The sequence below is a fragment of the Mustelus asterias genome, unplaced genomic scaffold (genome assembly GCF_964213995.1).
Source record: "Mustelus asterias unplaced genomic scaffold, sMusAst1.hap1.1 HAP1_SCAFFOLD_2737, whole genome shotgun sequence".
In the NCBI taxonomy this organism is placed as follows: domain Eukaryota; kingdom Metazoa; phylum Chordata; class Chondrichthyes; order Carcharhiniformes; family Triakidae; genus Mustelus; species Mustelus asterias.
In genome coordinates, this window is record NW_027592682.1 from 11,674 (window position 1) to 35,730 (window position 24,057).

The following is a 24,057-nucleotide window of genomic DNA, read 5'->3' on the forward strand; positions in this document are numbered from 1 at the left end:
CCATCCACCCAGGCCCCGCCCCTCCCAAGGCCCCGCCCCATCCACCGCAGGCCCCGCCCCCTCCCCAGGCCATTTCCCTCGCCCCCACTCCCCGCCCAACTTCCCTCGGCCCCGCCCCCTCCTCCCTGGTCCTGCCACCTCCTCGACGGCCACTGCCCCCTCTTCCCCATGCCCCGCCCCCTCCTCTCCATGCCCCGCCCCTTCTCCCCAAGCCCCGCATTCCCCAAGCCCCGCCCCCTCCTCCCCAAGCCCCGCCCCATCATTCCCCAAGCCCCGCCCCCTCCTCCCCAAGCTCCGCCTCCTCCCTCCTCCTTGTCGACCCCCAGCCAAGATGGCGGCGGCAGCAGCGGGACTCCCGGGAGGCGGGCGGTCGGGGCGGGGCGCGGGCGAGGGCGCACAGGCACCGCGGGGAGAGGCCGAGGCTTGGTGTGCGGCCTGCTCCTGCCTGGGGAAGGAGAGCAGCCCTTGGCCTTGGAGAAGGGAGAATATTGAAGAGAGAGATTAGAAAAGACATGAATGAATCCAAGTGAGAATCCCTCAAGATTCACATTGACCCCAAACTGACCCCAACATTTACCCCAAATTTATCCCAATGTTAACATTTACCTCAAATATTCTCCAATTTACCTCAAAACGTGAGTCAAATTTAGCTCAAAATATATCCTCAAATTTACCCCAAATCAGCCTCAAATTTAACACAAATTTTACCCCAAATTTTACCTCAATATTAACATTCGCCTCAATAGCCTCCAATTTACCTGAAGTTTCACCACAAATTTATCCCAAATTTACTTCAAAACTTTGCTCAAATTTAGCTCAAAATTTCTTCAAAATTTACCTCAAATTTAACTCAGAATTTACCTCAACATTTACCCCACAACGTGGCTCAAAATCTCGCTCAAGGGTTACCCCAAATTAACCTCAAAGCTCAAAAATACACCCTCAAATTTACCCCAGACTTACTTCAAAATTTACCTCAACGTTTTTCTCAAAATTTACCTCAAAATTTTGGACTTGAAGTTCAATATTCACTCCATCTGAATTTGTGTTCGTCGATTGACGGAGTTTCCTAAACTTGTCTCCTGTTTGTTCACACATTTAATCGTCAGATTTACTTTATCCAAACACAATAGTTCCGTGTTTTACAGATTTATTATTAATCGTCAAGTTATCTAAATGTTCCTCAAAATTTACCCCCAAAAATTAGCTCAAAGTTCACCGCAAATTTACCTCAAACTCGGGTCAAATTTAGCTCAAAATAAACCATCAAATTTACCCCAAACTTACTTCAAAATATACCTCAACATTTTTCTCAAAATTTACCTCAACATTTATCTCGCAATTTACCTCAAGCTTACCTCAAAATTTGCCTCAGGTTTACCTCAAACGTTACCCAAAATATAGCTCAAAATTTTCCTCAAAATTTATCGCAAATCTACCCCATAATTTACCTCAAGATTTTCCCAAATTACCTCAAAAATTGCCCAAAACTTGGCTCACAGTTAAGCTCAAATTTACCTCAAAAATTACCTCAAACTTTGCCTCAAATTCAGCTCAAAATGTTCCTCAGATTTAGCTCAAAAATGACCTCAAATTTACCTCAAAATGTACCTCACATTTAGCTCAAAATTACCTCAAAATTGAGCTCAAGGATTCCCCTCAAATTTACCCCAAAATTTATCTCACAATTTACCTCAAATTTACCCCAAATTTCCCTCAGATTTACCTCAAACTTCAGTTAAATATCGGATACATTTTGGTCAAACGTCAGTCAAATATATGTCAAATTTCAGCCAACATTCGGCAAATTTCACTCAGATTTCAGTCCAATCTGGGGTGGAAGTTCAATTTTCACTACATCTGAATTTGTGTTCGTCGATTGACGGATTTTCCTAAACTTGTCTCTCTCCTGTTCGTTCACACATTTAATCATCAGATTTACTTTATCCAAACACAATTGTTCTGTTGTCTTACAGATTTATTATTAATCGTCAAGTTATCGAAATGTTCCTCAAAATTTACCCCCAAAAATTAGCTCAAAGTTCACCCCAAATTTACCTCAAACTCAGGTCAAATTTAGCTCAAAATAAACCATCAAATTTACCCCCAAGCTTACTTCAAAATATACCTCAACATTTTTCTCAAAATTTACCTCAACATTTATCTCGCAATTTACCTCAAACTTAGCCTCAAGTTTACCTCAAACGTACCCAAAAAATAGCTCAAACGTTACCTCAAAATTTATCGCAAATCTACCCCATAATTTACCTCAAGATTTACCCAAATTACCTCAACAATTGCCCAAACTTGGCTCACAGTTCAGCTCAAATTTACCTCAAAAATTCCCTCAAAATTTGACTCAAATTCAGCTCAAAATTTGCCTCAAATTCAGCTCAAAATTTACCTCAAATTTAGCTCAAAATGTACACTCAAATTTACCCCAAATTTTCCTCAAATTTAGCTCAAAAATTGACCTCAAATCCACCTCAAAATGTACCTCAAATTTAACTCCAAAATTACCTCAAAATTGAGCTCAAGGATTCCCCTCAATTTACCCCAAAGTTTACCTCAAAGTTTAGCCCAAATTTCCCTCAGATTTACCTCAAACTTCAGTTAAATATCGGATAAATTTTGGTCAAACGTCAGTCAAATATATGTCAAATTTCAGCCAACATTCGGCAAATTTCGCTCAGATTTCAGTCCAGTCCGGTGTTGAAGTTCAATTTTCACTACATCTGAATTTGTGTTCGTCGATTGACTGATTTTCCTAAACTTGTCTCTCTCCTGTTCGTTCACACATTTAATCGTCAGATTTACTTTATCCAAACACAATAGTTCCGTGTTTTACAGATTTATTATTAATAGTCAAGTTATCTAAATGTTCCTCAAAATTTACCCCCAAACATTAGCTCAAAGTTCACCCCAAATTTACCTCAAACACGGGTCAAATTTAGCTCAAAATAAACCATCAAATTTACCCCAAACTTACTTCAAAATATACCTCAACATTTTTCTCAAAATTTACCTCAACATTTATCTCGCAATTTACCTCAAACTTTGCCTCACGTTTACCTCAAACGTACCCAAAAAATAGCTCAAACGTTACCTCAAAATTTATCGCAAATCTACCCCATAATTTACCTCAAGATTTACCCAAATTACCCCAATAATTGCCCAAAACTTGGCTCACAGTTCAGCTCAAGTTTACCTCAAATATTACCTCAAAATTTGCCTCAAATTCAGCTCAAAATGTGCCTCAAATTCAGCTCAAAATGTACCTCAAATTTAGCTCAAAATGTACACTCAAATTTACCCCAAATTTTCCTCAAAGTTAGCTCAAAAATGACCTCAAATCCACCTTAAAACGTACCTCAAATTTAACTCAAAATTACCTCAAAATTGAGCTCAAGGATTCCCCTCAAATTTACCCCAAAATTTACCTCAAAGTTAGCCCAAAGTTCCCTCAGATTTACCTCAAACTTCAGTTAAATATCGGATAAATTTTGGTCAAACGTCAGTCAAATATATGTCAAATTTCAGCCAACATTCGGCAAATTTCGCTCAGATTTTAGTCCAGTCCGGGGTTGAAGTTCAATTTTCACTACATCTGAATTTGTGTTCGCGATTGACTGATTTTCCTAAACTTGTCTCTCTCCTGTTCGTTCACACATTTAATCGTCAGATTTACTTTATCCAAACACAATAGTTCCGTGTTTTACAGATTTATTATTAATCGTCAAGTGATCTAAATGTTCCTCAAAATTTACCGCCAAAAATTAGCTCAAGGTTCACCCCAAATTTACCTCAAACTCGGGTCAAATTTAGCTCAAAATAAACCATCAAATTTACCCCAAACTTACTTCAAAATATACCTCAACATTTTTGTCAAAATTTACCTCAGCATTTATCTCGCAATTTACCTCAAACTTTGCCTCACGTTTACCTCAAACGTGACCCAAAAAATAGCTCAAACGTTACCTCAAAATTTATCGCAAATCTACCCCACAATTTACCTCAAGATTTACCCAAATTACCTCAAAAATTGCCCAAAACATGGCTCACAGTTCAGCTCAAATTTACCTCAAAAATTACCTCAGAATTTGCCTCAAATTCAGCTCAAAATGTACCTCAAATTTAGCTCAAAATGTACACTCAAATTTACCCCAAATTTTCCTCAAATTTAGCTCAAAAATGACCTCAAATTTACCTCAAAATGTACCTCAAATTTAACTCAAAATTACCTCAAAATTGAGCTCAAGGATTCCCCTCAAATTTACCACAAAATTTATCTCACAATTTACCTCAAATTTACCCCAAATTTCCCTCAGATTTACCTCAAACTTCAGTTAAATATCGGATACATTTTGGTCAAACGTCAGTCAAATATATGTCAAATTTCAGCCAACAATTCGGCAAATTTCACTCAGATTTCAGTCCAGTCTGGGGTGGAAGTTCAATTTTCACTACATCTGAATTTGTGTTCGTTGATTGACGGATTTTCCTAAACTTGTCTCTCTCCTGTTCGTTCACACATTTAATCATCAGATTTACTTTATCCAAACACAATTGTTCTGTTGTCTTACAGATTTATTATTAATCGTCAAGTTATCTAAATGTTCCTCAAAAATTTACCCCCAAAAATTAGCTCAAAGGTCACCCCAAATTTACCTCAAACTCAGGTCAAATTTAGCTCAAAATAAACCATCATATTTACCCCAAGCTTACTTCAAAATATACCTCAACATTTTTCTCAAAATTTACCTCAACATTTATCTCGCAATTTACCTCAAACTTAGCCTCAAGTTTACCTCAAACGTACCCAAAAAATAGCTCAAACGTTATCTCAAAATTTATCGCAAATCTACCCCATAATTTACCTCAGGATTTACCCAAATTACCTCAAAAATTGCCCCCAAATTGGCTCACAGTTCAACTCAAATTTACCTCAAAACTTACCTCAGAATTTGCCTCAAATTCAGCTCAAAATGTGCCTCAAATTCAGCTCAAAATTTACCTCAAATTTAGCTCAAAATGTACACTCAAATTTACCCCAAATTTTCCTCAAATTTAGCTCACAAGTGACCTCAAATTTAACTCAAAATTACCTCAAAATTGAGCTCAAGGATTCCCCTCAAATTTACCCCAAAATTTACCTCAATGTTAGCCCAAATCTCCCTCAGATTTACCTCAAACTTCAGTTAAATATCGGATAAATTTTGGTCAAACGTCAGTCAAATATATGTCAAATTTCAGCCAACATTCGGCAAATTTCGCTCAGGTTTCAGTCCAGTCCGGGGTTGAAGTTCAATTTTCACTACATCTGAATTTGTGTTCGTCGATTGACTGATTTTCCTAAACTTGTCTCTCTCCTGTTCGTTCACACATTTAATCGTCAGATTTACTTTATCCAAACACAATAGTTCCGTGTTTTACAGATTTATTATTAATAGTCAAGTTATCTAAATGTTCCTCAAAATTTACCCCCAAACATTAGCTCAAAGTTCACCCCAAATTTACCTCAAACACGGGTCAAACTTAGCTCAAAATAAACCATTAAATTTACCCCAAACTTACTTCAAAATATACCTCAACATTTTTCTCAAAATTTACCTCAACATTTATCTCGCAATTTACCTCAAACTTTGCCTCAAGTTTACCTCAAACGTACCCAAAAAATAGCTCAAACGTTACCTCAAAATTTATCGCAAATCTACCCCATAATTTACCTCAAGATTTACCCAAATTACCCCAAAAATTGCCCAAAACTTGGCTCACAGTTCAGCTCAAGTTTACCTCAAAAATTACCTCAACATTTGCCTCAAATTCAGCTCAGAATTTGCCTCAAATTCAGCTCAAAATGTACCTCAAATTTAGCTCAAAATGTACACTCAAATTTACCCCAAATTTTCCTCAAATTTAGCTCAAAAATGACCTCAAATCCACCTTAAAATGTACCTCAAATTTAACTCAAAATTACCTCAAAATTGAGCTCAAGGATTCCCCTCAAATTTACCCCGAAATTTACCTCAAAGTTAGCCCAAATTTCCCTCAGATTTACCTCAAACACCAGTTAAATATCGGATAAATTTTGGTCAAACGTCAGTCAAATATATGTCAAATTTCAGCCAACATTCGGCAAATTTCGCTCAGATTTCAGTCCAGTCCGGGGTTGAAGTTCAATTTTCACTACATCTGAATTTGTGTTCGCGATTGACTGATTTTCCTAAACTTGTCTCTCTCCTGTTCGTTCACACATTTAATCGTCAGATTTACTTTATCCAAACACAATAGTTCCGTGTTTTACAGATTTATTATTAATAGTCAAGTGATCTAAATGTTCCTCAAATTTTACCGCCAAAAATTAGCTCAAAGTTCACCCCAAATTTACCTCAAACTCGGGTCAAATTTAGCTCAAAATAAACCATCAAATTTACCCCAAACTTACTTCAAAATATACCTCAACATTTTTCTCAAAATTTACCTCAGCATTTATCTCGCAATTTACCTCAAACTTTGCCTCACGTTTACCTCAAACGTTACCCAAAAAATAGCTCAAACGTTACCTCAAAATTTATCGCAAATCTACCCCACAATTTACCTCAAGATTTACGCAAATTACCTCAAAAATTGCCCAAAACTTGGCTCACAGTTCAGCTCAAATTTACCTCAAAAATTACCTCAGAATTTGCCTCAAATTCAGCTCAAAATGTACCTCAAATTTAACTCAAAATTACCTCAAAATTGAGCTCAAGGATTCCCCTCAAATTTACCCCAAAATTTATCTCACAATTTACCTCAAATTTACCCCAAATTTCCCTCAGATTTACCTCAAACTTCAGTTAAATATCGGATACATTTTGGTCAAACATCAGTCAAATTTCAGCCAACATTCGGCAAATTTCACTCAGATTTCAGTCCAGTCTGGGGTGGAAGTTCAATTTTCACTACATCTGAATTTGTGTTCGTCGAATGACGGATTTTCCTAAACTTGTCTCTCTCCTGTTCGTTCACACATTTAATCATCAGATTTACTTTATCCAAACACAATTGTTCTGTTGTCTTACAGATTTATTATTAATAGTCAAGTTATCTAAATGTTCCTCAAAATTTACCCCCAAAAATTAGCTCAAAGTTCACCCCAAATTTACCTCAAACTCAGGTCAAATTTAGCTCAAAATAAACCATCAAATTTACCCCAAACTTACTTCAAAATATACCTCAACATTTTTCTCAAAATTTACCTCAGCATTTATCTCGCAATTTACCTCAAACTTTGCCTCACGTTTACCTCAAACGTTACCCAAAAAATAGCTCAAACGTTACCTCAAAATCTATCGCAAATCTACCCCACAATTTACCTCAAGATTTACCCAAATTACCTCAACAATTGCCCAAAACTTGGCTCACAGTTCAGCTCAAATTTACCTCAAAAATTACCTCAGAATTTGCCTCAAATTTAGCTCAAAAATGACCTCAAATTTACCTCAAAATGTACCTCAAATTTAACTCAAAATTACCTCAAAATTGAGCTCAAGGATTCCCCTCAAATTTACCCCAAAATTTATCTCACAATTTACCTCAAATTTATCCCAAATTTCCCTCAGATTTACCTCAAACTTCAGTTAAATATCGGATAAATTTTGGTCAAACGTCAGTCAAATATATGTCAAATTTCAGCCAACATTCGGCAAATTTCACTCAGATTTCAGTCCAGTCTTGGGTGGAAGTTCAATTTTCACTACATCTGAATTTGTGTTCGTCGATTGACTGATTTTCCTAAACCTGTCTCTCTCCTGTTCGTTCACACATTTAATCATCAGATTTACTTTATCCAAACACAATTGTTCTGTTGTCTTACAGATTTATTGTTAATCGTCAAGTTATCTAAATGTTCCTCAAAATTTACCCCCAAAAATTAGCTCAAAGTTCACCCCAAATTTACCTCAAACTCAGGTCAAATTTAGCTCAAAATAAACCATCAAATTTACCCCAAGCTTACTTCAAAGTATACCTCAACATTTTTCTCAAAATTTACCTCAACATTTATCTCGCAATTTACCTCAAACTTAGCCTCAAGTTTACCTCAAACGTACCCAAAAAATAGCTCAAACGTTATCTCAAAATTTATCGCAAATCTACCCCATAATTTACCTCAAGATTTACCCAAATTACCTCAAAAATTGCCCAAAACTTGGCTCACAGTTCAGCTCAAATTTACCTCAAAAATTACCTCAGAATTTGCCTCAAATTCAGCTCAAAATGTACCTCAAATTCAGCTCAAAATTTACCTCAAATTTAGCTCAAAATGTACACTCAAATTTACCCCAAATTTTCCTCAAATTTAGCTCAAAAATGACCTCAAATCCACCTCAAAATGTACCTCAAATTTAACTCAAAATTACCTCAAAATTGAGCTCAAGGATTCCCCTCAAATTTACCCCAAAATTTACCTCAAAGTTAGCCCTAATTTCCCTCAGATTTACCTCAAACACCAGTTAAATATCGGATAAATTTTGGTCAAACGTCAGTCAAATATATGTCAAATTTCAGCCAACATTCGGCAAATTTCGCTCAGATTTCAGTCCAGTCCGGTGTTGAAGTTCAATTTTCACTACATCTGAATTTGTGTTCGTCGATTGACTGATTTTCCTAAACTTGTCTCTCTCCTGTTCGTTCACACATTTAATCGTCAGATTTACTTCATCCAAACACAATAGTTCCGTGTTTTACAGATTTATTATTAATAGTCAAGTTATCTAAATGTTCCTCAAAATTTACCCCCAAAAATTAGCTCAAAGTTCACCCCAAATTTACCTCAAACTCGGGTCAAATTTAGCTCAAAATAAACCATCAAATTTACCCCAAACTTACTTCAAAATATACCTCAACATTTTTCTCAAAATTTACCTCAACATTTATCTCGCAATTTACCTCAAACGTTGCCTCACGTTTACCTCAAATGTACCCAAAAAATAGCTCAAACGTTACCTCAAAATTTATCGCAAATCTACCCCATAATTTACCTCAAGATTTACCCAAATTACCTCAAAAGTTGCCCAAAACTTGGCTCACAGTTCAGCTCAAGTTTACCTCAAAAGTTACCTCAAAATGTGCCTCAAATTCAGCTCAAAATTTACCTCAAATTTAACTCAAAATATACACTCAAATTTACCTCAAATTTAGCTCAAAAATGACCTCAAATTTACCTCAAAATTACCTCAAAATTGAGCTCAAGGATTCCCCTCAAATTTAACCCAAAATTTACCTCAAAGTTAACCCAAATTTCCCTCAGATTTACCTCAAACTTCAGTTAAATATCGGATACATTTTGGTCAAACGTCAGTCAAATATATGTCAAATTTCAGCCAACATTCGGCAAATTTCGCTCAGATTTCAGTCCAGTCCGGGGTTGAAGTTCAATTTTCACTGCATCTGAATTTGTGTTCGTCGATTGACGAATTTATCCAAACACAATTGTTCTGTTGTTTTACAGATTTATTATTAATAGTCAAGTTATCTAAACTTGTGTGTAATATATCAGCGGATATTCTCTGGACTAATATCAGATTTATCTGAAGTTGTGCTTCTCCTGTCCATTAACACATTTAACAATCAGATCTAACTGTGTGTTTGTCCTGGCGATTAGCCGATTCGATGTTAATATTTAATTTATCTCAATTAGTGCTTGTCCCGTCACTTAACATGTTTTGCATTAATATTCACGTTATCTGTTCAGACGAATGAGGGGGGATCTCATAGAGACTTATAAAATTCTAACAGGACGAGACAGGGTCGATGCAGGGAGGATGTTCCCGATGGTGGGGGAGTCCAGAACCAGGGGTCATAGTCTGAGGATTCGGGGTAGATTCGTGAAGAGAGTATGTGCGGGGTGCGTGGGGTCCTTGATTCTGCTGGCTCATTTTCCCCTTGGCAATGGGAAGTGTAGATGGAGTCGATGGATGGGAGGTTGGTTTTGTGTGATGGACTGGGCTACATTCACAAGCCTTTGTAGTTCCTTGTGGTCTTGGACAGAGCAGGAGTCATACCAAGCTGTGATACAACCAGAAAGAATGTTTTCTGTGGTGCATCTGGAGACGTTGGTGAGAGTCGTAGTGGACATGCCAATTTCCTTAGCCTCCTGAGAAAGTAGAGGCGTTGGTGGGCTGGAGTGGGAATGGAGGGATACAAAAGAATGGTCCAGTTTGGACCAGGGAGCGGCGCGGGCTTGGAGGGCCGAAGGGCCTGTTCCTGTGCTGTATTGTTCTTTGTTTTTAACTATAGCGTCGCCATGGGGGGAACCAAGACAGGTCTTTGGTGATGTGGACACCTAAAAACCTGAAGCTCTCGACCTTTACTATTCATCCCCGTTGATGTAGACAGGGACATGTCCTCCACTACGCTTCCTGAAGTCGATGACAATCTCCTTCGTTGTGTTGACGTTGAGGGAGAGATTATTGTCACTGTTCCAGTTCACCAGATTCTCTGTCTCTTTCCTGTACTCCGTCTCGTCAGTGTTTGAGATTAATTTGACAATGAATAGTGAATCAGTTTTGACGCAGTGGACAGGATTTTACTGCCGCACTCACCCCCAATATCGGAAAATCCCACCAAACGTCAACGATCCTGTGCATGCCCCCCCTCCCCCCCCCCCCCCCCCTACAATTCCCATGGCGGGTGGGACGGGAAAATTCCCCCAACTAAATCAGATAATATCACGATTCTAACTATTGATTATTAGTCCCAATCACGGGACAGTCTGAAGGAAATAATCCAAGCATTTTGTGATGGTCCTGAATTGGTAATTAATAATCGATGATCAACCTAAATAAAGAGCCCCTAATGAGTGAAAACCGACGTCAAATATGTTGGTCCAATGTGTGAAGAAACTCATTAAGTTAGCATCAATTCAGAGCTTTCAATATTAACAAATAATTCATTAATTGCTGAGAAAATTATTGGAGCGAATGATTAACTTTAATACAAGCAGTTCCAGCAACTAAAATTCTTTACTCTGTATGTAACCCCGTGCTGTACCTGTCCTGTGAGTGTTTGATAGGGGACAGTGTAGAGGGAGCTTTACTCTGTATCTAACCCCGTGCTGTACCTGTCCTGGGAGTGTTTGATAGGGGACAGTGTAGAGGGAGCTTTGCTCTGTATCTAACCCCGTGCTGTACCTGTCCTGGGAGTGTTTGATAGGGGACAGTGTAGAGGGAGCTTTGCTCTGTATCTAACCCCGTGCTGTACCTGTCCTGGGAGTGTTTGATGGGGGACAGTGTGCTGCCTGACTCACTCACTGCTTTACCCTGTCCGTGTTTCCAGAAGCTCCTCGCTGGCTGTGATGTCTGGAAAGTGGTTTGGATCGGTTCCAGTGAAGGCTCTGAATGGGGTACACGGAATTGGCACGGTCGGCATGGTCTCCCTCATGAGCACAAGTGAGTGTTGATGTTTATCTTTGCTTCAGAGTTGGCCATCCAGCCTGTAGGCCTCACCCAGCCTTGCACCAAGTTGGGAGAGGTCGGGGTTGGCCAACATTTGGGGGGTGTTTGGGGGCGGGCAAGACCAATCGATATCACAACCTGAGTCTGGCCGATGGGGGATCATGAAACTGTGTCTGAAGAATAAAGAAATGCTGCTCTTAAGATTTAGCTGTTTGGTGACAAAATGGTGACCGTGAACATGTCCAAAATGGCCACAGTGAACATGTCCAAAATGGCCACCGTGGACATGTCCAAAATGGCCACTGTGAACAAGTCCAAAACGGCTGCTGTGAGCATGTTCAAATGGCTGCCATAAACATGTCCAAAATGGCTGACATGTCTCTGTTCTGTTTTACGGACATTCTGAGGAATATTATTAATCGGTCTAATAATTCGTTCGTCTTACACAATCGCTGATGCCAATATTAACTCATCTCAGTCCTGTCTCAGCCCAGTTTCCCCATATCTATTCCCCAGTTAGCCATTGCCCTTGACGGGACTGGAAATATTCAGAGATGATATTGGGTGGAGGTGATATAAAATATCATAAAATATTGAACATAAAATACTGCGTGTCCTTGATAGGTATGTCCCTGCCAGGCAGAGAGGAAATGGCCGAGTGAGGGAACCATGGTTCACAAAAGAGTTGGAATGTCTTGTCAAGAGGAAGAAGGAAGCATATGTAAGGTTGAGAAAACAAGGTTCAGTTGGCTCGATGGAGGGTTACAAGTTAGCAAGAAATGAGCTGAAAAAGGGGCTTAAGAGAGCTAGGAGGGGGCGGGTCAGATCAAGGAAAACCCCAAGGCTTTTTACTCTTATGTGAGGAATAAAAGAATGACCAGGGTGAGGTTGGGGCCGATCAAGGACGGCAGGGGGAATTTGTGCATGGAGTCAGAAGAGATAGGAGAGGTGATGAATGAATACTTTTCTTCGGTGTTCACCAAGGAGAGGGGCCATGTTTTTGAGGAAGAGAGGGTGTCACAGGCTGATAGGCTGGAGGAAGTAGATGTTCGGAGGGAAGATGTACTAGCAATTTTGAATAAACTGAAAGTTGATAAGTCCCCTGGGCCTGATGAAATATATCCTAGGAGTCTTTGGGAGGCAAGGGATGAGATAGCAGAGCCTTTGGCATTGATCTTTGCGTCCTCACTGTCCACGGGTGTGGTGCCAGAGGACTGGAGAGTGGCGAATGTGGTTCCTCTGTTTAAGAAAGGGAATAGAAATGACTCTGGTAATTATAGGCCGGTTAGTCTTGCTTCGGTGGTTGGTAAGTTGATGGAAAAGGTCCTCAGGGATAGGATTTACGACCATTTAGAAAGATGCAGCTTAATCCGGGATGGTCAGCACGGATTTGTGAAGGGCAAGTCTTGCCTCACAAATTTGATAGAATTTTTTGAGGAGGTAACTAAGTATGTAGATGAAGGTAGTGCAGTTGATGTCATATACATGGATTTTAGTAAGGCGTTTGATAAAGTCCCCCATGGTCGGCTTATGAAGAAAGTAAGGATGTGTGGGATAGAGGGAAGTTTGGCCGATTGGATAGGTAACTGGCTATCTAACAGAATAAGAAGTCTCACAACACCAGGTTAAAGTCCAACAGGTTTATTTGGTAGCAAATACCATAAGCTTTCGGAGCGCTGCCCCTTCGTCAGATGGAGTGGTTATCAGTTCAGATAACCACTCCATCTGACGAAGGGGCAGCGCTCCGAAAGCTTATGGTATTTGCTACCAAATAAACCTGTTGGACTTTAACCTGGTGTTGTGAGACTTCTTACTGTGCTTGCCCCAGTCCAACGCCGGCATCTCCACATCATATCTAACAGAAGACAGAGGGTGGTGGTGGATGGAAAATTTCCGGACTGGAAACCGGTTACCAGCGGAGTGCCACAGGGATCAGTGCTTGGTCCTCTGCTATTTGTCATTTTTATAAATGACTTGGAGGAGGGGGCTGAAGGATGGATCAGTAAATTTGCTGATGACACCAAGATTGGTGGAGTAGTGGATGAGGTGGAGGGCTGTTGTAGGCTGCAAAGAGATATAGATAGGATGCAGAGCTGGGCCGAAAAATGGCAAATGGAGTTTAACCCTGACAAATGCGAGGTGATTCATTTTGGTAGGACAAATTGAAATGTGGATTACAGGGTCAAAGGTAGGGTTCTGAAGAATGTGGAGGAACAGAGAGATCTTGGGGTTCATATCCATAGATCTCTGAAGGTTGCCACTCAAGTGGATAGAGCCGTGAGGAAGGCCTATAGTGTGTTGGCGTTCATTAACAGGGGGTTGGAGTTTAAGAGCCGTGGGGTTATGCTGCAACTGTACAGGACCTTGGTGAGACCACATTTGGAATATTGTGTGCAGTTCTGGTCACCTCACTATAAGAAGGATGTGGAGACACTGGAAAGAGTGCAAAGGAGATTTACCAGGATGCTGCCTGGTTTGGAGGGTAGGTCTTTTGAGGAAAGGTTGAGGGAACTTGGGCTTTTCTCTTTGGAGCGGAGGAGGTTGAGAGGAGACTCAATAGAGGTTTATAAAATGATGAGGGGGATAGATAGAGTGAACGTTCAAAGACTATTTCCTTGGGTGAATGGAGTGGTAACTAGGGGGCATAACTATTGGGTTCATGGTGGGAGATATAGGAAGGATGTCCGAGGTAGGTTTTTTACTCAGAGAGTGGTTGGGGTGTGGAATGGACTGCCTGCAGGGATAGTGGAGTCCGAAACTTTAGGAACATTTAAGAAGCTATTGGATAGGCACATGGAGTACTTCGGGATGATAGGGAGGAAATAGCTTGATCTGGGTTTCAGACAAAGCTCGGCACAACAACGTGGGCCGAAGGGCCTGTTCTGTGCTGTACTGTTCTCTGTTCTATGATGGTATTATCGCCAGACTCTTAATCCAGAAACTCAGCTAATGTTCTGGGGGACCGAGTTCAAATCCCGCCACGGCAGGTGTTGGAATATGAATTCAATAAAAAATATCTGGAATTAAGAATCTATTACAAAGAACAAAGAACAATACAGCACAGGAACAGGCCCTTCGGCCCTCCAAGCCCGCGCCGCTCCCTGGTCCAAACTAGACCATTCTTTTGTCTCCCTCCATTCCCACTCCGTTCATATGGCTGTCTCGATAAGTCTTAAACGTTCCCAGTGTGTCCGCCTCCACCACCTTGCCTGGCAGCGCATTCCAGGCCCCCACCACCCTCTGTGTAAAATATGTTCTTCTGATATCTGTGTTAAACCTCCCCCTCTTCACCTTGAACCTTTGACCCCTCGTGAACATCACCACCGACCTGGGGAAAAGCTTCCCACCGTTCACCCTATCTATGCCTTTCATAATTTTATACACCTCTATTAAGTCTCCCCTCATCCTCCGTCTTTCCAGGGAGAACAACCCCAGTTTACCCAATTGTCGATTGTGGTTAGCACCGCTGCCTCACAGCACCAGGGACCCGGGTTCAATTCCAGCCTCTGGTCACTGTGTGTGCGGAGTCTGCACGTTCTCCCCATGTCTGCGTGGGTTTCCTCCGGGTGCTCCGGTTTCCTCCCACACTCCAATGATGTGCAGGTTAGGTTAATTGGCCATGCTAAATTGCCCCTTTTGTGTCAGGGGGATTAGCAGGGTAAATGCGAGGGGTTACGGGGATAGGGCCTGGGTGGGAAGTGGGTGAAGGCTCGATGGGCCAAATGGCCTCCTCCTGCACTGTAGGGATTCAATGATTGTGGGAAAAACCCATCACTAACCCACCTCACTGATGTCCTTTAGGGAAGGAAATCTGCCGTCCTTACCCAGTCTGGCCTACATGTGACTCCAGAGCCACAGCAATGTGGTTGACTCTCCAAGGGCAACTAGGAATGGGCAATAAATGCTGTCCAGCCGGTGACGCCCGTGTCCCACAAATGAATAAAAATATATTTATATCAGACACGTATGTTGATGGGTCAGTGTTGGGTAAGGATCTATCAGTGTAAGGCACTCCCATTCCCTCACCCCACTCTGCACGGTTTTGTCCAGGGATTACTCACCCCTTGGTGATACCTGACTTTAACATTCCACACTGGAATCATTGTAGCCTGATTCCCATCCCAACGTACGGATTAGAGTCAGGAGGAGGCCACTCTGCCCCTCGAGCCCTGCTCCCCCGTTCCATAAGATCACGGCTGATCTGATTGTAACCTCAAACCCCCACATTCCCGCCTCACCGTCCCCCCCCCGATAACCTTTCACCTCCCATCCCTCGCTAATCCAGAATCCAGAACCCCCACACCTACCGCCTTCTGGGAACGAGAGTTCCAGAGACTCAGCACGCTCGGAGAGAAAGAAATTCTTCCCTCTTCAATCCCCCCCACCCCTCCCTCATTTTGACACGGCCGTTATTCTCCCCATTTGTTTGGTGTGTTTTTTTGGGGGGAGAATCTGGAATTCAGCCTTGCCGTTCCCGACCGTATTGTTAATGAGTGAACAGCAGACAGTGTTTGGGACGTTGGTGTCTGCTCAGGTTCCATGTTCTGAACACACGCAGACGCTCTCTCACACACACACACACTCACACACACACTGTCCCAGCTCTGTCTCTCTCCTCTCTCTCGTTTGCATCTCTCGCTGGGTGCGGTCCTGTGGATGTTCTGAGCTGGGCCCTGCTATGGACAGCCTATTGTTCCTCACTCTGTCATATTTTTTCTAACACAACTTCCTCCTCTTATTTATAAACTTGCAGAAATTGCCACCTCTCCCCGGATAGAAGCAGAGAGACTAGGAGCAGGAGTCGGCCTCGGAGCCTGCTCCACCATTCAATATGATCATGGCTGTCCCTCTCTCTCCACACCACACTCCCGCTCTCTCCCCCACTCCTCTCTTTGGCACATTCAGAGTCGAGAAATCTATCCATTTCCTCCTTCAATATATATTCAGTGATTTGACCTCCACTGCGTTCTGTGGTAGAGAATTCCACAGGTTCACCACCCTCTGAGTGAAGAAATTTCTCCTCATCTGTGTCCCTAATGGTCTCCCCTGTATCCTGAGACTGTGACCCCTTGTTCCAGACTCTTCCCCACCCGCCGGAGGAAACGACATCCCTGTATCCAGTCTGCCCAGCCCTGTCAGAATTTCATACCTTTCAATCAGACCCTCACCCCCTCATTCTTCTAAACTCAATACAGGACCCAGTCGACCCAATCTCTCCTCGTACGACAATCCCACCATCCCAGGAATCAGCCTGGTGAACTTTGGCCGCACTCCCTCTGTGGCAAGTACATCCTTTCTTTGATAAGGAGACCAAAGCTGCGCACGATGCTCCAGGTGTGGTCTCCCCAAGGCCCTGTACAGCTGCAGACAGACATCCCCGCTCCTGTACTCAAGTCCTGTCGCAATGAAGGCCAACGTACCATTTGCCTTCTTGGCTGCTCGCTGTTTCCCAATCGATCGCCATGTGAATAACACTCTGCCATTCTGTTCCTCTGTCCGAAGTGGATAATTTCACACTGAATCCACGTTATACAGCAGCTGCCATGTATTTGCCCACTCACTCAACCTGTCTAAATCACCTTGAAAGTTTCTAACATCTGCTGGATAAACAAAAACAGATATTCCTCCATTTTCCCCCGCAGATCATCTGTCTTTTGATTTGATTTGATTTATTATTGTCACATGTATTGAGACACAATGAAAAGAATTGTGTCTTGCAGTTTATACAGACAAAGCATACCATTCATAGAGAAGGAAAGGAGAGAGTGCAGAATATAGTGTTACAGTCACAGCTAGGGTGTAAGAGAAAGATGAACTTAATATAAGGTTGGTCCATTCAAAAGTCTGATGGCAGCAGGGAAGAAGCTGTTCTTGAGTTGGTCGGTACGTGTCATCAAAGTTTTGTATCTTTTTCCCGATGGGAGAAGGTGGAAGAGGGAATGTCCGGCGTGTGTGGGGTACTTGATTATGCTGGCTGCTTTCCCGAGGCAGTAGGAAGTGTAGACAGGGCCAATGGATGGGAGGCTGGTTTGCGTGATGGATTGGACTACATTCACGACCTTTTGTAGTTTCTTGCAGTCTTGGTCAGAGCAGGAACCAGACCAAGCTGTGATACAACCAGAAAGAATGCTTTCTATGGTGCACCTGTAAAAGTTAGGAAATCATAGAAACCCTACAATGCAGAAACAGGCCATTCGGCCCATCAAGTCTGCACCGACCACAATCCCACCCAGGCCCTACTCCTATATCCCTACACGTTTACCCGCTAATCCCTCTAACCTACGCATCTCAGGACAGTAAGGGGCAATTTTAGCATGGACAATCAACCTGACCCGCACATCTTGGTGAGAGTTGTCGCGGACAGGCCAAATTTCCTTCGTCTTGTTGGTGGGGTTTTCTTAACTATAGTGTTGGTGATCTGGACACTTAAAAATTTGAAGCTGTCGCCCATTTCTACTTTGTCCCCATTGATGTAGACGGGGCGTGTTCCCCACTACTCTTCCTGATGTCGATGACAATCTCCTTCGTTTTGTTGAATTGAGGGAGAGATTATTATCCGAACTGATTCATTGAGCATTACTGTATTATCAGCTTAGCTACTCATTAACTTGTTATTAATCCACACATCTCATCATTTATTGATTTCACTTATTGATTAATTATTGAGATATATTTTCCTGAATATGTTTTGTAATTCATCTCTCGTCGCTGTCGCTGGATTATTTCATGACAATTTATATCCATATTTGGCACGGTGGTTAGGACTGCTGTCGCACAGCGCCAGGGACCCGGGTTCGATTCCTGGCTCGGGTCACAGTCTGTGTGGAGTTTGCACGTTCTCCCCGTGTCTGCAGGGGTTTCCTCCGGCTGCTCCGGTTTCCTCCCACAGTCCAAAGATGTGTAGATTTGGTGGATTGGCCATGATAAATTACCCCTTCATGTCCATCTGTTTCATTACTGAATGACTCTGGATTGGGGAACGAGAGCTGCAAGGCCCCGCCCCCTCATTCCCATGCCCCGCCCCTCATTCCCAGGCCCCACCCCCTCATTCACAGGCCCGCCCCCTCATCCCCAGGCCCCGCCCCCTCATTCCCAGGCCCCGCCCCCTCGCCACCAGGCCTGCCCCCTCACCCCCAGGCCCCGCCCCCTCACCCCAGACGCGCCCCGTCACCCCCAAGCCAGCCCCCTCACCCCAGGCCCCGCCCTTCACCAACAGGCCCCACCCCCGCATTCCCAGGCCCCGCCCCCTCATTCCCAGGCCCCGCCGCCTCATTCCCAGGCCCCCCCACATTCCCAAGCCCCGCCCCCTCATCCCCAGACCCCGCCCCCTCACCCCGAGACCCCGCCCCCTCACCCCCAGGTCCTGCCTCTCACTCCCAGGCCATGCCCCCTCACCCCCAGTCCCCGCCCCCTCACCCCCAGGCCCTGCCCCCTCCTCCCCAGGCCCGCCCCTCCTCCCCAGGCCCCGCCCCTCCACCCCAGGCCCCGCCCCTCCCCCAGGCCCCGCCCCCTCCTCCCCAAGCCCCGCTCCCTTCTCCCCATGCCCCTCCCCCTGCTCCCCAGGCCCTGCCCCCCTCCTCAAATTATATCATAATTTATCTCAAAATTTACCTCAAATTTTGCCTCAAAATTTAGGTCAAAGGTTACCCCAGATTTGACTCAAAGCTCACGTCAAATTTAGCTCAAAATATACCCTATAATTTACCCCAAGCTTTCTGCAAAATTTTTCTCAATATTTACCTCAACATTTATCTCACTATTTACCTCAGAATTTACCTCAGAATTTGACTCTAATTTACCTCAAAATTTGCCTCAAGTTTACCACAAAATTTACCCAAAATTGACCTCAAAATGTACCCCATAATTTACCTCAAGTTTTACCCAAATTTACCTTAAAAATTACCCAAAACGTGGCTCACAGTTTAGCTCAAATTTACATCAAAAATTACCTCAAAATGTAGGTCAAATTTAGCTAAAAACCCACCTCAAATTTACCTCAAAATTTACACTCATTTACCCCAAATTTTCCTCAAATATAGCTCACGATTTACCCTTAAATTTACCCCATAATTTACTTCAATTTACCCCAAATTTCCCTCGGATTTACCTCAAACCTCAGTTAAATATCGGGCAAATTTTGGTCAAACGTCCGTCAAATATATGTCAAATTTCAGGCCAACATTTGGCAAATTTTGCTCAAGTTTCACTCAGATTTCGATCGGGTCTGGGGTGGAAGTTCAATTTTCACTCCATTTGAATTTATGTATATCGATTGACTGATTTTCCTAAACTTGTCTCTCTCCAGTTCGTTCACACATTTAATCATCAGATTTACTTTATCCAAACACAATTGTTCCGTGTTCAACAGATTTATTATTAATAGTCAAGTTATCTAAACTAGTGTGTAATATATCAGCGGATATTCTCTGGACTAATATCAGATTTATCTGAAGTTGTGCTTCTCCTGTCCATTAACACATTTAACAATCAGATCTAACTGTGTGTTTGTCCTGGCGATTAGCCGATTCGATGTTAATATTTAATTTATCTCAATTAGTGCTTGTCCCGTCACTTAACATGTTTTGCATTAATATTCACGTTATCTGTTCAGATGAATGAGGGGGGATCTCATAGAGACTTATAAAATTCTAACAGGACTAGACAGGGTCGATGCAGGGAGGATATTCCCGATGGTGGGGGAGTCCAGAACCAGGGGTCATAGTCTGAGGATTCGGGGTAGATTCGTGAAGAGAGTATGTGCGGGGTGCGTGGGGTCCTTGATTCTGCTGGCTGCTTTTCCCCGAGGCAACGGGAAGTGTGGACGCAGTCGATGGATGGGAGGTTGGTTTTGTGTGATGGACTGGGCTACATTCACAAGCCTTTGTAGTTCCTTGTGGTCTTGGACAGAGCAGGAGTCATACCAAGCTGTGATACAACCAGAAAGAATGTTTTCTGTGGTGCATCTGGAGACGTTGGTGAGAGTCGTAGTGGACATGCCAATTTCCTTAGCCTCCTGAGAAAGTAGAGGCGTTGGTGGGCTGGAGTGGGAATGGAGGGATACAAAAGAATGGTCCAGTTTGGACCAGGGAGCGGCGCGGGCTTGGAGGGCCGAAGGGCCTGTTCCTGTGCTGTATTGTTCTTTGTTTTTAACTATAGCGTCGCCATGGGGGGAACCAAGACAGGTCTTTGGTGATGTGGACACCTAAAAACCTGAAGCTCTCGACCTTTACTATTCATCCCCGTTGATGTAGACAGGGACATGTCCTCCACTACGCTTCCTGAAGTCGATGACAATCTCCTTCGTTGTGTTGACGTTGAGGGAGAGATTATTGTCACTGTTCCAGTTCACCAGATTCTCTGTCTCTTTCCTGTACTCCGTCTCGTCAGTGTTTGAGATTAATTTGACAATGAATAGTGAATCAGTTTTGACACAGTGGACAGGATTTTACTGCCGCACTCACCCCCAATATCGGAAAATCCCACCAAACGTCAACGATCCTGTGCATGCCCCCCCTCCCCCCCGCCAAACCTACAATTCCCGTGGTGGGCGGGACGGGAAAATTCCCCCAACTAAATCAGATAATATCACGATTCTAACTATTGATTATTAGTCCCAATCACGGGACAGTCTGAAGGAAATAATCCAAGCATTTTGTGATGGTCCTGAATTGGTAATTAATAATCGATGATCAACCTAAATAAAGAGCCCCTAATGAGTGAAAACCGACGTCAAATATGTTGGTCCAATGTGTGAAGAAACTCATTAAGTTAGCATCAATTCAGAGCTTTCAATATTAACAAATAATTCATTAATTGCTGAGAAAATTATTGGAGCGAATGATTAACTTTAATACAAGCAGTTCCAGCAACTAAAATTCTTTACTCTGTATGTAACCCCGTGCTGTACCTGTCCTGGGAGTGTTTGATAGTCATGATGTGGAGATGCCGGCGTTGGACTGGGGTAAACACAGTAAGAAGTTTAACAACACCAGGTTAAAGTCCAACAGGTTTATTTGGTAGCAAAAGCCACACAAGCCTCGAAAGCTTGTGTGGCTTTTGCTACCAAATAAACCTGTTGGACTTTAACCTGGTGTTGTTAAACTTCTTACTGTGTTTGATAGGGACAGTGTAGAGGGAGCTTTACTCTGTATCTAACCCCGTGCTGTACCTGTCCTGGGTGTGTTTGATGGGGACAGTGTAGTGGGAGCTTTACTCTGTATCTAACCCCGTGGTGTACCTGTCCTGGGAGTGTTTGATGGGGACAGTGGAGAGGGAGCTTTACTCTGTATCTAACCCCGTGCTGTACTTGTCCTGGGAGTGTTTGATAGGGGACAGTGTAGAGGGAGCTTTATTCTGCATCTAACCCCGTGCTGTACCTGTCCTGGGAGTGTTTATAAGAACATAAGAAATAGGAGCAGGAGTAGGCCATCTGGCCCTTCGAGCCTGCCCCGCCATTCAACAGATCATGGCTGATCTGAGGCGAATCAGTTCCACTTACCCGCCTGCTCCCCATATCCCCTAATTCCCTTATCGATCAGAAAACTATCTACCCGTGATTTAAACATATTCAACGAGGAAGCCTCCACCACTTCAATGGGCAGAGAATTCCAGAGATTCACTACCCTCTGAGAGAAGAAGTTCCCCCTCAACTCTGTTCTGAACCGGCCCCCCCTTATTTTGGGGCTGTGCCCTCTAGTTCTGGTTTCCCTTCTAATTGGAAAGAATCTCTCCACCTCTACCCTATCCAGCCCCTTCATTATCTTATATGTCTCTATAAGATCACCCCTCATCCTTCTAAACTCCAACGAGTACAGACCCAATCTGTTCAATCTCTCCTCATAAGCTACACCCCTCATCTCCGGTATCAACCTGGTGAACCTTCTCTGCACTCCCTCCAAGGCCAATATATCCTTTCGCAAATAAGGGGACCAAAACTGCACACAGTACTCTAGTTGCGGCCTCACCAGTGCCTTGTACAGTTGCAGCAAGACCTCCCTGCTTTTATATTCTGTCCCCCTCGCGATAAAGGCCAACATTCCATTCGCCTTCTTGATCACCTGCTGCACCTGCAGACTGAGTTTTTGCGATTCGTGCACAAGGACCCCCAGGTCCCTCTGCACAGTCGCACGATGTAATTTTTCTCCATTTAAATAATATTCCAATTTACTATTATTTCTTCCAAAGTGGATAACCTCACATTTGCTAACGTTATATTCCATCTGCCAGATCCTCGCCCACTCGCTCAGCCTATCCAAATCTCTCTGCAGACTTTCCGCGTCCTCCACGCAATTCGCTTTCCCACTCACCTTCGTGTCATCAGCAAACTTGAATACCCTAGATTCAGTCCCCTCCTCCAGATCATCTATGTAAATGGTAAACAATTGAGGCCCCAGCACCGATCCCTGCGGCACGCCACTGGTCACCAACTGCCAACCAGAAAAGCACCCATTTATCCCAACTCTCTGCTTCCTGTTAGATAGCCAATCCCCAATCCACGCCAACACCTTACCCCGAGCTCCGTGTACCCCAATCTTCTGCAGCAACCTTTTGTGAGGCACCTTATCGAACGCCTTCTGGAAATCTAAAAACACCACGTCCACCGGTTCCCCTCTGTCAACCGCACTCGTGACATCTTCATAAAAGTCCAGTAGATTCGTCAAACACGACTTTCCTTTCATGAATCCATGCTGCGTCTGCTTGATCGAACCATTCTTATTCATTTCCTCTTTAATAATGGACTCTAGCATCTTCCCAACTACGGACGTTAAGCTAACCGGCCTGTAGTTACCCGCCTTTTGTCTACTTCCTTTTTTAAACAGCGGCGTAACAGTAGCTGTTTTCCAGTCAGCCGGCACTACCCCAGAGTCCAGCGAATTTTGATAAATTACTACTAACGTATCTGCTATTACCTCAGCCATTTCTTTCAGTACCCTGGGATGCATTAGATCCGGGCCCAGGGACTTGTCTACCTTCAGTCCTATTAGTCTACCAAGCACCACCTCCTTAGTAACAGTAATTGTATTAAGGACCTCCGCTCCCACCAACTCTTGATGGGGGACAGTGTAGAGGGAGCTTTACTCTGTAGCTAACCCTGTGGTGTACCTGTCCTGGGAGTGTTTGATGGGGGACAGTGTAGAGGGAGCTTTACTCTGTATCTATCCCCGTGGTGTACCTGTCCTGGGAGTGTTTGATGGGGGACAGTGTGCTGCCTGACTCACTCACTGCTTTACCCTGTCCGTGTTTCCAGAAGCTCCTCGCTGGCTGTGATGTCTGGAAAGTGGTTTGGATCGGTTCCAGTGAAGGCTCTGAATGGGGTACACGGAATTGGCACGGTCGGCATGGTCTCCCTCATGAGCACAAGTGAGTGTTGATGTTTATCTTTGCTTCAGAGTTGGCCATCCAGCCTGTAGGCCTCACCCAGCCTTGCACCAAGTTGGGAGAGGTCGGGGTTGGCCAACATTTGGGAGGTGTTTGGGGGTGGGCAAGACCAATCGATAGTCACAACCTGAGTCTGGCCGGTAGGGGAACGTGAAACTGTGCCCGAAGAATAAAGAAATGCTGCTCTTAAGATTTAGCTGTTTGGTGACAAAATAGTGACCGTGAACATGTCCAAAATGGC

At 43.3% G+C, this 24,057-nt stretch overlaps 1 long non-coding RNA gene across 1 annotated transcript; it reads left to right on the forward strand.

Moving 5' to 3' along the window:
• The first annotated feature begins 391 nt into the window (after window positions 1–391).
• Window positions 392–23,799, forward strand: LOC144489984 (uncharacterized). Its single transcript, XR_013497118.1, has 3 exons — window positions 392–526; window positions 11,320–11,432; window positions 23,686–23,799. It is a non-coding gene; the product is annotated as an uncharacterized LOC144489984 (long non-coding RNA).
• The last annotated feature ends 258 nt before the right edge of the window (window positions 23,800–24,057 follow it).